General features: G+C 33.9%; 1 pseudogene; it reads right to left on the bottom strand.

Annotated features, from left to right (window-relative positions):
* Positions 1 to 1,357: 1,357 nt before the first annotated feature.
* Positions 1,358 to 11,885, bottom strand: LOC145799899 (G-type lectin S-receptor-like serine/threonine-protein kinase RKS1 pseudogene; annotated as a pseudogene).
* Between the last annotated feature and the right edge of the window lie 516 nt (positions 11,886 to 12,401).

Genomic DNA, 12,401 nt, shown 5'->3' with positions numbered 1-12,401 from the left:
AGCGCATGGGGCAAAGCAGATGTTGTCGGTTGCTTTCGGCTGATTGATTGAATAGTTGAGCATCTTTAAACAAAAGTTGACTGGGTGAATAGTGATGAACAGTAAAAGTGAACAGTAACTTTTACTATTCATCACTTTCGGTGGAACATGTGAATAATGGAATCAATATAAATACAAATTAGCAGCTTTTCTCAAAAGAGTATTGATTGAAGCTAATTTGTACCTATATGGAATCCAATGTTGATTATGCAAACGGATCCTGGGCATCTTGAAACTTTGGCCCTGAACATTGATTAGTTGATTCTTCAGAGGAGTGGGCATGTTCTAAACCTTCTTCTGAACTGTCTGAATCGGTGGATTGAGTTTTAGCTTGATTCAAAAGTTGGTGTGCCAACTGGATCATATCTTCTTTGGATGACTTGGATTTAATCTTGGACTTGACTTTGGGCTGAGCAGGAGGTGAAATGGGCTTTGCCTTTACTTTGGACTTTGATTTGGGCTTTGATTGGGCTAGCTGGGCAGCAACGGCTTTAGACTTTGATTTGAATGATTTGGGCTTGGAACCACTGGATGAGGGGCTTCCAAGGTTGACTGGAGGAAGACTGGGCTGACTTCCTTGAGTAATTGCAGCAGTTGGGTTCTGCTGGACTTTAGCAAGAGCAGGAGTTGGAGCACACTGATTAGGTGGGAATTCCTCTTGAACAATCTCAAGAATTCGGGGCACATTGAACTTAACCCACCATTTGATTGTGTGTTGGTAAATGATGATGTTATCATCAATCCCATAGTGCCATTTGAATATCCATGGAATTTTGTATTTGGATATAAAAATTAGCAATAATGGAAATTGTCGTTGGTGAGTAGTAAATGGGTAAACAGAGGCAAAATAATTAATTATGTCACTGAGATCAATGGGGAGGATATCTGAAATGGCGCCATAGTGAGTCCACCATCTCAGAAACCAGGTAGGAATTTCAGATTTGAACTTTTGATCAAATGATATGAACCAAGAATGACTAAAATTTTCATTTTGGTATAAGAAAATCTTGAACCAGGCATCAACGTAATCATGGTAATTATATTGAATAGAATGACCAGGTAAATCACGAAGCTGATTAGGGTTTCCCCATTCAACCATGGAAACAATGTTGTGAATATAAATTGAATGATATAGGATCTTGTAAGCATAGGTTCGATCCTGGATTGGTTTGATCAAAGTTGAATGGTGATGGAGTAGAATGTCTTTGTAATAGGAGAGGGTTTTCTCTGGATGTGAAAGGAGAAAATGGCATCCAGAGCCAAAATGGAATTTAGCAATTTCATTGATGGTTTGATTTTTTGGGTGACTGGATTCTTTCTAGAACAGGTTAGTAACATGTGAATTGGTGTACTCAGATCGGGATGGTTTAATGGGGTTAACTGGGAATGGAGTAACTGAAACTGAGTGGCTAGATACAAAGGGATCGGAAGCCAATGCAGATGAGTAATCAGGACGATAGATGTTACCAAGAGTTTGGTAACGGTTAACCATTTCAAGTGAATGAGATTGGGTGATTGACTCTAAAGGAGGAGGGACAATAAGGTGATTAGGTTTACTGGAAGATGGGACCAAAGCCTTGGAGGGAGGCCTTGGACGAGACATCTGTTGAGAAAGAAACAATGATTAGTAGCCAGAAAGAAGATCTAAATAATCTTGATGATGATGTAAACAGTTGTAGTTGTGAGCAATTAAATTGCGGCGGGCTTGAATTTGATGGTAATTGATATATTGGGCTCTTTTGGTGGGTGGTCGGGCTAATATGAGGCGGTGAATACGATGGGTAAGTTGTTTAATGTGGGTTTTGAAATAGGTAATTCGGGATTTATGGTAAGAAGTAAATGGTGCAGTCATCCCTTACCCCCCTGTAAAAATTCCCGGGTAAGAAAATCAGGCAGGGAATTTTGACAACCAAGTATATAAGTAATATCAAAATCAAAAATGCTTAAAATGGATTGCCAACGGGCAAAAATTTGTTTACTAGCAAGATTTTGAACATATTTTTTCAAAACATATTTAGCAGATTTGCAATCAACACGAAGTAAAAATTTTTGATTTAAAATATCATCTTGAAATTTTTGAATACATAAGACAGTAGTTAAAATTTCTTTTTTAATAGTACTATAATTTAATTGTGCTTTATTCTAGACACCAGAATGATAGCGAACAATTTATTCAGATGATTGAGGAGCGATTTTCTGAAGAAGAATGCCACCATAACCAATATCGGAAGCATCAGTTTGAATAATTTTGAATGAATTTTCAGTAGGAATACCAAGACAAGGAAGAGACTTAACATATTGTTTGACTTGTTGAACAATAGAAGTATGAACAGAAGACCAAGGAGGAGGGTTATCCTTTAACCTATCAAACAGAGGTTGACAAGTTTTTCTAAGGTCTTTGTAAAATTCAGCAATATAATTGAGGGAACCTAAAAACCTTTGTAATTGGGTTTTATCCAGAATTTCATCAGGGAATTTGGACGCAAACTCAATGGATTTACTAATGGGTAAAATAGTATTATGATGAATATCATAGCCTAAGAATCTAACTTTAGTTTGAAATAATTTAATTTTAGGAGCAGAGATGACAAGACCATGACTTTTAATTGTGTAAAAGAATGCAGTTAAATGTTTCCAATGTTCACCAATTGATTTTGAAAAAATTAATATGTCATCAATGTAAACAATTAAAAAATGAGTAACTGGGTTGAATATGTCATTCATGATATGTTGAAATTCACTAGGAGCATTTTTTAATCCAAATGGCATGACATTCCATTCATATTGGCCAAAGGGTGTATTAAATGCAGTTTTATATCTATCTTTCGGATGAATTTGAATTTGCCAAAAACCACTTTTCAAATCAAATTTACTGAAAATAACAGCTTGACTAAGTCTTTTAATCAAATCTTTTTTATTGGGAATAGGATATCGAATCCATTCGAGAACAGCATTTAAGGGTTTATAACTAATAACTAAGCGAGGGACACCTCTCTCTAATTCAGCATTTTTGTTAACATAAAAAGCAGGGCAAGACCATGGTGATTTACTTGGACTAATGATGCGATTTTTTAATAATTCATTAATTTCTTTTTTACACATTTCAAGTAACTCATGATTCATTTGAATTGGTCTAGATTTAGTAGGAATTTGTCGTTCATCAAAATTCTTAATATAAGGTAAAGTAACTACATGCTTTTCTCTATGCCAAAATACAGTAGGCAAGGTAGAACAAACAGTTGATTCAAGTTTTAATTTGAAATCATTGATTTGAGAAATAATAACTGGATCAGTTAATTGTTGGTCAATGCGTTTATAATTAATTTCTTCTTTAAGAAAATTTAAATGCCGAGTTAAGCGATTAATTGTATGAGAAATAGAACAATCTTTTAATTGATTTAATTTTAATAATTTAGGAGGAAATAAAAATTTAAATGTGACAGGTTGACCTAAAACATGTGTAGTTATTCCTGTACTAGATGTAGTAAATGGATATAATAAATATATAAATGGGGAACCTAAGACAATTTTATCAGTCATATTTGTAACTAAAACAAAGGAGGTTTTAAAACATACATTATCTTGGCAAACATGAACTTTGGGTAATTTATATTTGATATGCATTTTACTACCATTAGCAGAGGTTAATTTCTCATGACATTTTTCATAATATGTAGTAGGGAGTAAACCTTCTTGTATACAATTTAAATCAGCACCAGTATCAATTAAAGCAATTAATTCTAATTCAAAATCATTGATAATTATTTTAATTTTAGAATACCATTTTTGAATGTAAAGTTTATTAATTAGACTTAACCTTTTTTTTTTCAGGATTGTTGGATTGGGATTGGTGTGATCGATTATCAAATAACAAATTATCAGGATTAGTAGGATCAGAATCATCAGATTCATTTGGAGATTCATTATTATTATTTTGGAAATGATCTAAACTTTTATTAATTTTTAAAGTAATAATTTCGTCTTCTAATTTTTTATCTTTATTTTGTAATTCTTTAATCGTTTGTTTAATGTGATTGATTTCTTGTTGTAAATCTTGTAATGTAACTTCTTTTTGTTTATTTTTAAATCTATCTAAGGTTTTGGATAAACTAATTATGGGTTTATCAAACTTAGGTTTATTATCGGAATGAATTAATAAGGATTTTAATTTATCAATATATTTTTGTTTTAAATTGGGATCATCTAATTTACTAATTAATTCAATAAGAGCAGATTCTTCTTGAGTATTTTTTGTAAGAACGGTAATTTGTTTAACTGGTTTACAACAAACATCATTACATCCTATATTAATATTGTTATCAGAATCATCACTAGGTGATTGGTAATCGGATGAAGTATGAGGATGATCAGAAGAGGAATCACTGATATATTGATTTAATTGGAATATTTCATATAGTTGATTTTTGGAGTTATCATCAATTTGAAGTTGATTAACTCGATCTTTTAATTTTTGTTTTTCTTTACATTTGTTTGAATAATGTCCTTTTTGACCACAGTTATAACAAGTAATATCTTTGGTATATTTAGATTTTGGATGTGATTTGGATTTATAATTTTTCTTTTTAGGTTTAGTATAGAATTTATCATTTGATTTAGAGGGTGAATAATTCTTTTTGTATTTATATTTGTATGATGATTTATGTTTATGTTTGGAATAGTTGTGTGATTTCTGACGAGAGGGAGGGACAAGAGGTAGACCATATTGTTCGCAGAAATTTCCTAATTCATATTTAGCCTTATGTTTATCTTTGTTAGCTTTTTGAGTAAGTTTAAGGTCAATACACATTTTTAATCATTCTTTTTGAATAACACTAATTATATCACCATATGTTAAATTATCATATTCAATAACACCAGTGGATTGACTAAGAACATCTCTAATTTTGTGAGCAAATAGGCTAGGTAATCCATTGATAAATTTTTCTTTCCAAAATGATTTAGTACAGTCTTCTCTTAACATAACGCGAGAGGTAAATACATCTTTATACCATCTAAAGTCACTTAAGGTTGGACAGGTAAGATTACTAAGTTGATCATGTATGCGAGAATATCTATTGGTAGGGGTACCAATAAAATGTCAGATTATTGTATAGATTAATTGGTTGATTCCATCAGGGTGACAACATCCAATAGTTTTATCAAAAATAGGTAGACCGTTTTCATCAGTTTGATTAGCATAAATGTTTGAGTCGCGTTATGCTTCAGTAAGGTATTTTTCCCACCATGATTTGAGCATACCAGTAAAACCAGAGCTAATTAAGGAAACAATGTCAGGTTGAGAATATTGGGGATAATTACTGAGATAACTATTTGTAACCATAGATAAATGATTTAATTTTTGAAGGATCTGATCTTCACTAAGACCATCAATATTCCATTCGTATAATCGTTTAGCAGATACAGAAAATTGATTATTAAGATTAGTTTCTTCAAATTGGAGATCAGGTGGAGTAGGTCGAGCATACCAGTTTTTGGTAGTTTGAGGATTAACTTTGGGATAATGAATTTTATTAAGATGAGAAGATTGAAATTGTTGGGCTAATTGATCTATTTCATTATCAGTAGTTTCGGTTTCAGATTGATCCAAAACAGTGTCGGTAATAGGTTGTTGATTTAAAACAGTAAGACCTTTATCTTTGGACGTAGAAGTATCATTGGGAGTTAATTTAGTAAATAAGTGTTCAATAGCTTTGACAGTAGATTGATCATTAGTAACTAAGCTAGTTCGTTTGGAACGATGACTAGGGAGATTAAGTAGAGGTTGATCTAAGGGTTTAGTGGATTTTGCGGATTGTTCATCTAAATGAGTTTCTAGTTTATCTAATTGTTTACCAATGGTTTTGAGACATTGATTAGTATAATTATTTTGTTCAATGACTTTTTTAATTTCAGGGTCAATGCCAGGCAATTTAAAAGGAGAGGCTGGAACTTCAGAACCTTGATGATCGATAATTATATTTTCTAATGGAGGATGATTAGAGCTAACAGAAGTATTGGGAGAAGTTTTCCATTTATGTTTTGTGATTGTGTTGATTTTTTTGTAATATTGATCCATATAGTCAAAGAAAGGTAATTCAAAACCATATTCTTTCATAAAATCATACCATTTTCTAGTTATTCTGGATTGTTGAGTAGAATCATATTTAGCATGATAAGCATGTCTTTTATCTCTATTTTCTTTGGATCTAAAGTTAATAAGTAATTTATCTAGATCAGGAGTAAAATTTCTTTTGATTGTCATTAGTTAAGGATTTACCGGAGATATAAATTCTTCGAAATCAGTTTGAGTTGGAGAAGTATTTGAAGCAATGTCTTCTTCTGGTAAATGTGTGGGAGTAGCATAAACAGGTTTACTAATCTGGGAAGTGATAGAATTATCAAGTCCTTTTAATTTATTTTGGGAAGTTTGGCTGGTTTGACCAAGATGTATTTGACTATTTTTTCGAAATAAAGGGGTGTTAAATATTTCATCTTCAGTTGTAATTTCAGTAGGGACACTAGAAGTACTATGCCTAAAGGATTGACTTCGATTAAATTTAATTCGGACAGAACCATCATTGTATTGTTGAACATCTTGAATATTTTGAATTGAGGATTGTTGTTGATTGTGTTTGTAATTTTCATTAACAGTAATCCATTGATCAGGTAAATCGATATTTTTCCACTCAATCATTTGAGGAACATTAATATGTGATTCGCCAGAATTACTACTACTTTGTATTAATAGAGTTTTATCTTTGGGACTCTTATGTAAAGCATGAACATTTAAATTGGTTTGCATACATTTATAATGAACACGATATATTAAAGCAATATTATGAACTTTGTCTTTCATGTTAGTAAATGAACCATGTAATTGGATGTTTAACATTAATGCATCTAAAATATGTGGATCACGTAAACTAAGCGTAAAATCAGGGAAATAGTTAAAATGTACTGGACCTCTATGCAGACCAGTTTCCATCATACCCATTAAACTATCATTGTAATCAAGAAATCAAGCATCGCGTAAACATAATAAAACAGAGGAATTTTTACCAACTATAGTTAATGGATTTTAACACCGACTTGAATTAGACCAATATGCATAAAATTATAGCCATTATTTAAATGTCTTTTAATTAATTTTGCATCAAATAATTGACAGGTTTGTCGGGGTTTTTCTAAAGCATAGACTTGTTCATTAGTTTTAACATGCAGAGTAATTTTAAAAACATTCTGTATAAAAGTAGTTTTATAAATTTCTTTAATTGGTAGTTTGGGTATATTCCATCCAGCATCAAATTTATCATTTTGTATTTCAACATCTTCTTCATTAATTACTAATCCTTGATTAGGTATTGAGGGCAAAGTTGTTGACCTAGAACTTACTGATGAGTTACTTCTAAATAATAATATAAATAATATAAATAATAACATAAATAATAATATAAATACATTGTTTATATATTAAATAATATAAATAATAATTTTTATTTAAATATTTTTATATAAATAATATTAAAAAAAATTATCGAGCCGAGCCAAGCCGAGCCGAACCGAGCTCGAGCCCAGTTTCTTATCGAGCCGAGCTCGAGCTCATTAAACAAGCTCGATAAGTAAACGAGCCGAGCTCGAGTTCAGCAAAACTCAGCTCGGCTCGGTTCGTTTGCAGCACTACTAGTAACTTAGCACGTGTCACTTTGATGAAACCATCTTGATTTTGACATGTGTCTCCTCTACGTTTTCTTTTGCACCCACTTGACCCGTCTCTTAAGTAACAGTCACGTGCCAACTTGGGATCAAACCCTGGCAGACACGTGCACTCGAAATCACTAACATTCACGGATGAGTCACGGTTGCCATTTGCAGCACAATGACTGTAGTAGTCGAATTGATCCTTAGGGACCGACCCGAACCCAATCCATTGTTGGTGGTGCCCATGCCACGTCAGCCTGTTTACTTTCCCCAATTCATTCACGACCATTCTTGAGAAAATTGAGGTGTTATGGATGATGTACGACACGAAAACCTCATTTTGAGTGACGACGTAACTGACATTGAAGATGAATTTGGGTGTCATCTCTAGTATTCAGGGATAGACGTAGGATTCTAATATTGGGGGGCGAGTGTATATGCAATCAAAAAATTTGTAATGAGCATGTGATATATAATATCAATTTCTACCCAAATATCACAAAAATATATAATTAGATGTTTCCATTCATCATATTTAATTACAAAATATTATCAAAATACAATTGGATATGTTCTAATAAATCTATATTAATTTTCAAAAAAGCAAATATTTGCTTTACATATCTACTTAGGCATCTAAAGTTCTGCTTGACGTTCTTTCATAATATAAAAAAACATATATAATGGAATCTACATCAAAATCTCGAGCAATGTCTTTGTCAACATATGTTAACAAGTAGCTTAAAAGAAAATCATCCTTCATCCTGTTACGCAATCTAGTCTTTATAATTTTCATGGCTAAAAATGCACATTCTGTTGTCGCCGTTGAAACTGAAGAAAATGCACCATTGACCACGAATATTTTTATAGCGATCCCGGGTTTACCCTTGTTGTACAGTGATCCGGACATGTGTCCGTAGATGTTGGTAGTTGTTCTTTATCTTGTTTACATCCTTTTTACTTCGTATTTGAGTTATAGAATGTGTTGGGCAGGTTTGTTACAGGTTGGTTGAGTTTAGAAACCAAAACTAGTTGCCCAGATTTTTGGCCTGTCCGCTCGAGCGGGGGTGTTGGCGCTCGAGCGTGGGTTTGGCCGCTCGAGCGGGGTTGTGTGAGTTCCGCTCGAGCGTAGAGTTGGGAGCTCGAGCGGAGGCCTGGTTCTGTAAAAGTGCTGGGAGAGTGCATTCTGCGCTCGAGCGGGAGTTGGTGCGCTCGAGCGGAAGTCTGTGAGTTACGCTCGAGCGGAGTGTTTTACGCTTGAGCGGACCACTGGGTTTTAGCTCCGTGTTTTGACTTTTCAAATCACTTTTTCACTTCCTCTTCTCTCTCCTACTTTTCCAAAAACACCATTGTTGAGCCTCTCACTCTAGATACTACCTTCTCTCTAGGTTTTGATCTAGTAGGAGTGATTTGCTCACCTTTGGCCTTTACAAAAAAGTTGTTGATCGTCGAGGGCTATATTTTAATCTGAAAATTTCGAGTTTTGGAGCACGTTGGGTTTTGTCACCTTCTCCTTTTTGGCTTAAACTTCGAGGTAGGGATATCCTACTCCTCTCTATGGATTTTGTCTTTAAATTTTGGTATTTTGAGATGTTGGGCTTGGTTTGGTAATTTTGTGAAAGTTTGGGGCTTTTGTGTAATTTTACAAAAGTTAGGGTTTTATTCATAATAAACCTGGATGCATGTTTGGCATAGAGAAATCGAACGAATGTTAAATCATTGATGAAAATGGGACCTAAGGGTTGAAATGTTAATTATGGGAATTGACCTAATTACATTGTTTAATTAATTGGGATAATTAATTGAGAAGAATGAGGAAATGTAATGTTGATTGAATATCCATTGTGCATTTATTTTCTGTTTAGAAATAACTGCTTTGGGCTATCGGTGGAGGATAGTCGTGATTGTTGTAGACAATGCATGATGATTAGGCAAACTGAAACTAATCAATGAAATGTGTCATGGAACTTGACGATTGATAGAATACATTAACTGTATGTATTGGGTAATTGTATATAGAACCAATGTGTTTATATACGATATGTGTAGAGGAGGAGATAGGGGATGTACTCCGCGGTTTAGGGGAAGATAGGGGATGTACCTCTAAACCGGATAGTGTTGGGAGAAGATAGGGGATGAACTCCGTAGATACAGCCCTTATGCTTGTCTAGTAAAGTGAAGATAGAGCTCATATGCTTATCTTTGTGAAGTGTGGATATAGCTTATATGCTTATCTGTGGATAGTGTTGATATACATATCTGTTGTAGAATGTGGATATAGCTTATATGCTTATCTGTGGATATTGTTGTTATACATATCTGTTGAGAATGTGGATATAGCTTATATGCTTATCTGAATGTGGGATATAGTTTTTATACATATCTGTGGAAATGATGATAGAGCTAGCATGCTTATCTGTTGAAAAAGAGAAAATGAAAGGAAACTTGGACTCATAAGTCGTATGACATAAATATGTGATTTATGTGATTGTATCAGTGTTGGCCATCTATCAATTGCTAATATTTTAGTCATTGTTCATGGTTGGTTTAGTATATTTCTACTGGGCTGTGGCTCACCCTATATGGGAATATCATTTTCAGGTGCAGGAAGCATGCCACCTCCAAGGACATAGCTGGAGGCTAGAGGCGGACATACTTTTGTCACTTAACTTTTGATGTATTACATGTAACTTCAAGCCTAGGGCTTAATGTGTAAACGAGTTAGTACTCTTTTGTTGTAACCAAGTGTTAACTTGGAAAGCTGTAAGCCTGTAAGGCATTTTGTTTTGATGTTAACATGTAATACTTATGTAATGGAACTCTAATGAATAAAAGAATGTGGTTAGTTTATATGTAAATGCATGTCTTATCTGACGGGTTTATTGTTATTATTTTGAGGGCGTTACAATTTTGTTCGTTCTGCGAGTTCTTTTCCAGCTTTCATATCATTTACACACACACACACACAGAGAGAGAGAGAGAGAGAGAGAGAGAGAGAGAGAGAGAGAGAGAGAGAGAGAGAGAGAAAGAGTAAAGTGGAGAAGCGGGCTTAAAGTGGAGAAGAGGGCTTAAACAATTAAGTTAATAAGAATTTGGGGACATTTTCAAGCATGGGGTAGGTTATACATGAGTAGTATTTTTATTTTTTTTATTTAGTTATAACCAAACAATTAAAAAATTTGGGCCCTAATCAGACAAAAAAAACTTTAACATATTAACAAATAAATCCTCAATTATTTTAACATCATTAAATTTAAAATAAAAAGTAATTATACTTAAAAAAAAATTATTATTATTATTATTATTATTATTAGTATTTATCAAAAAATAATTAAAATTTTAAATTTTAAAGTAGAAAATTTAGGGAGTGGCGGTTCTTAAATTTTTTGCAAAAACTTTGGGGGTGGCGAACCTATATAATTTAAAAATATTTGTAATTTTAATACTCTATTTAGGGGGTTTTTTCAAAACTTTGGGGGGCGGTCGCCCCTGCCAGCCCCCCCTCTTAGTCCATCCCTGCTGGTATTCCACTCCATCTAACCCCATCCCACGGCCCGGTTCTCCATAATCGACCAAACCCTTATACCAAAAAAACTCTGGATACCCAATAAGATCCATTTTGAACGAGTACTCAACGATTGCCGGATCATCATGCGACTTCCAAGATGTCAGAAACCATTTTAGACCGGTTCTCCTATCCACCCCCAGTTTCATTAAAGGAAGCAGGGTGTCTGTAGGATAATCAAAACTCTACCACACGATGGCCCCTTTGCCATCACCTTGAAACACTACCAAATTCCCTGAATCCAACAATTAAGCTGAAAAGACATTCCCCGAGGCTGCCATGTTGGTCAACCAGACCGGGATTTTCTTGTCCGGACCATGAATGACGAGGTTTTCGGTGTTGTTAAAGAAGATTACTCCGGATGTGTCATTGATTGGTTGTCTCTATTTGCAACCTACACCACAGTTTGTTTTGAAACATTGTTGTACCATATTCCGAGGTACTAGTTGGTGGACTTGCCGGGGTTAAAGAACTTGAGTGCGAAAGTCTCATTGCGGGAGACTAACAATTGACCATCCTTGAGAGATTGAAGAAGGAGAAGAAGAATAAAAGAACTCATGAAGAGGTTGGTTTCATGAGACATGGTGGCCTGCTCAGTTACTAGTTTTCCTAAGGTTTTTGTTTGTTAGCATTCCACAACTTTGTCTTATTCTTATAGTTTCATTTCAATCTCACCAATTTTCCTTTTGTTTTCACTACTAATACGTCATACAGGAAATTTTACACTACACACCTTTCAAGGGAAATTTGGCCAAAAGTCATTAATAGAAAGTGTGTATTGTTTGTATAAGATATATATAACGCAGTAGGTAAAAGGATTCGAACCATACCTTGTGTGATACAATCTGAAATGAAAAACCTTGTGGGTAAATCACGTGTTTCTTTAATCTCGAACTAAGAACACCTAGCAATGGGGTGATACCACAGTATGAGTATCACCCACTTTAATCACAGTGCAAAGGTTGGATCGTTCTCTAATATGGGAGAGAGTTAGAGAGACAGAGTATGAGAAAAATGTTATAGGTAAAAACCACATAAGGTATCTGATATTCTATATATTCAAATATATAATTAGTTATATAACCATATATATCCATCT

This window comes from Camellia sinensis, chromosome 9, assembly GCF_055761805.1.
Source record: "Camellia sinensis isolate YWXY chromosome 9, ASM5576180v1, whole genome shotgun sequence".
Classification (NCBI taxonomy): Eukaryota; Viridiplantae; Streptophyta; class Magnoliopsida; order Ericales; family Theaceae; genus Camellia; species Camellia sinensis.
Note: the sequence above shows the minus strand (reverse complement) of the source record. Positions and strands in the feature narration are given on the sequence as shown.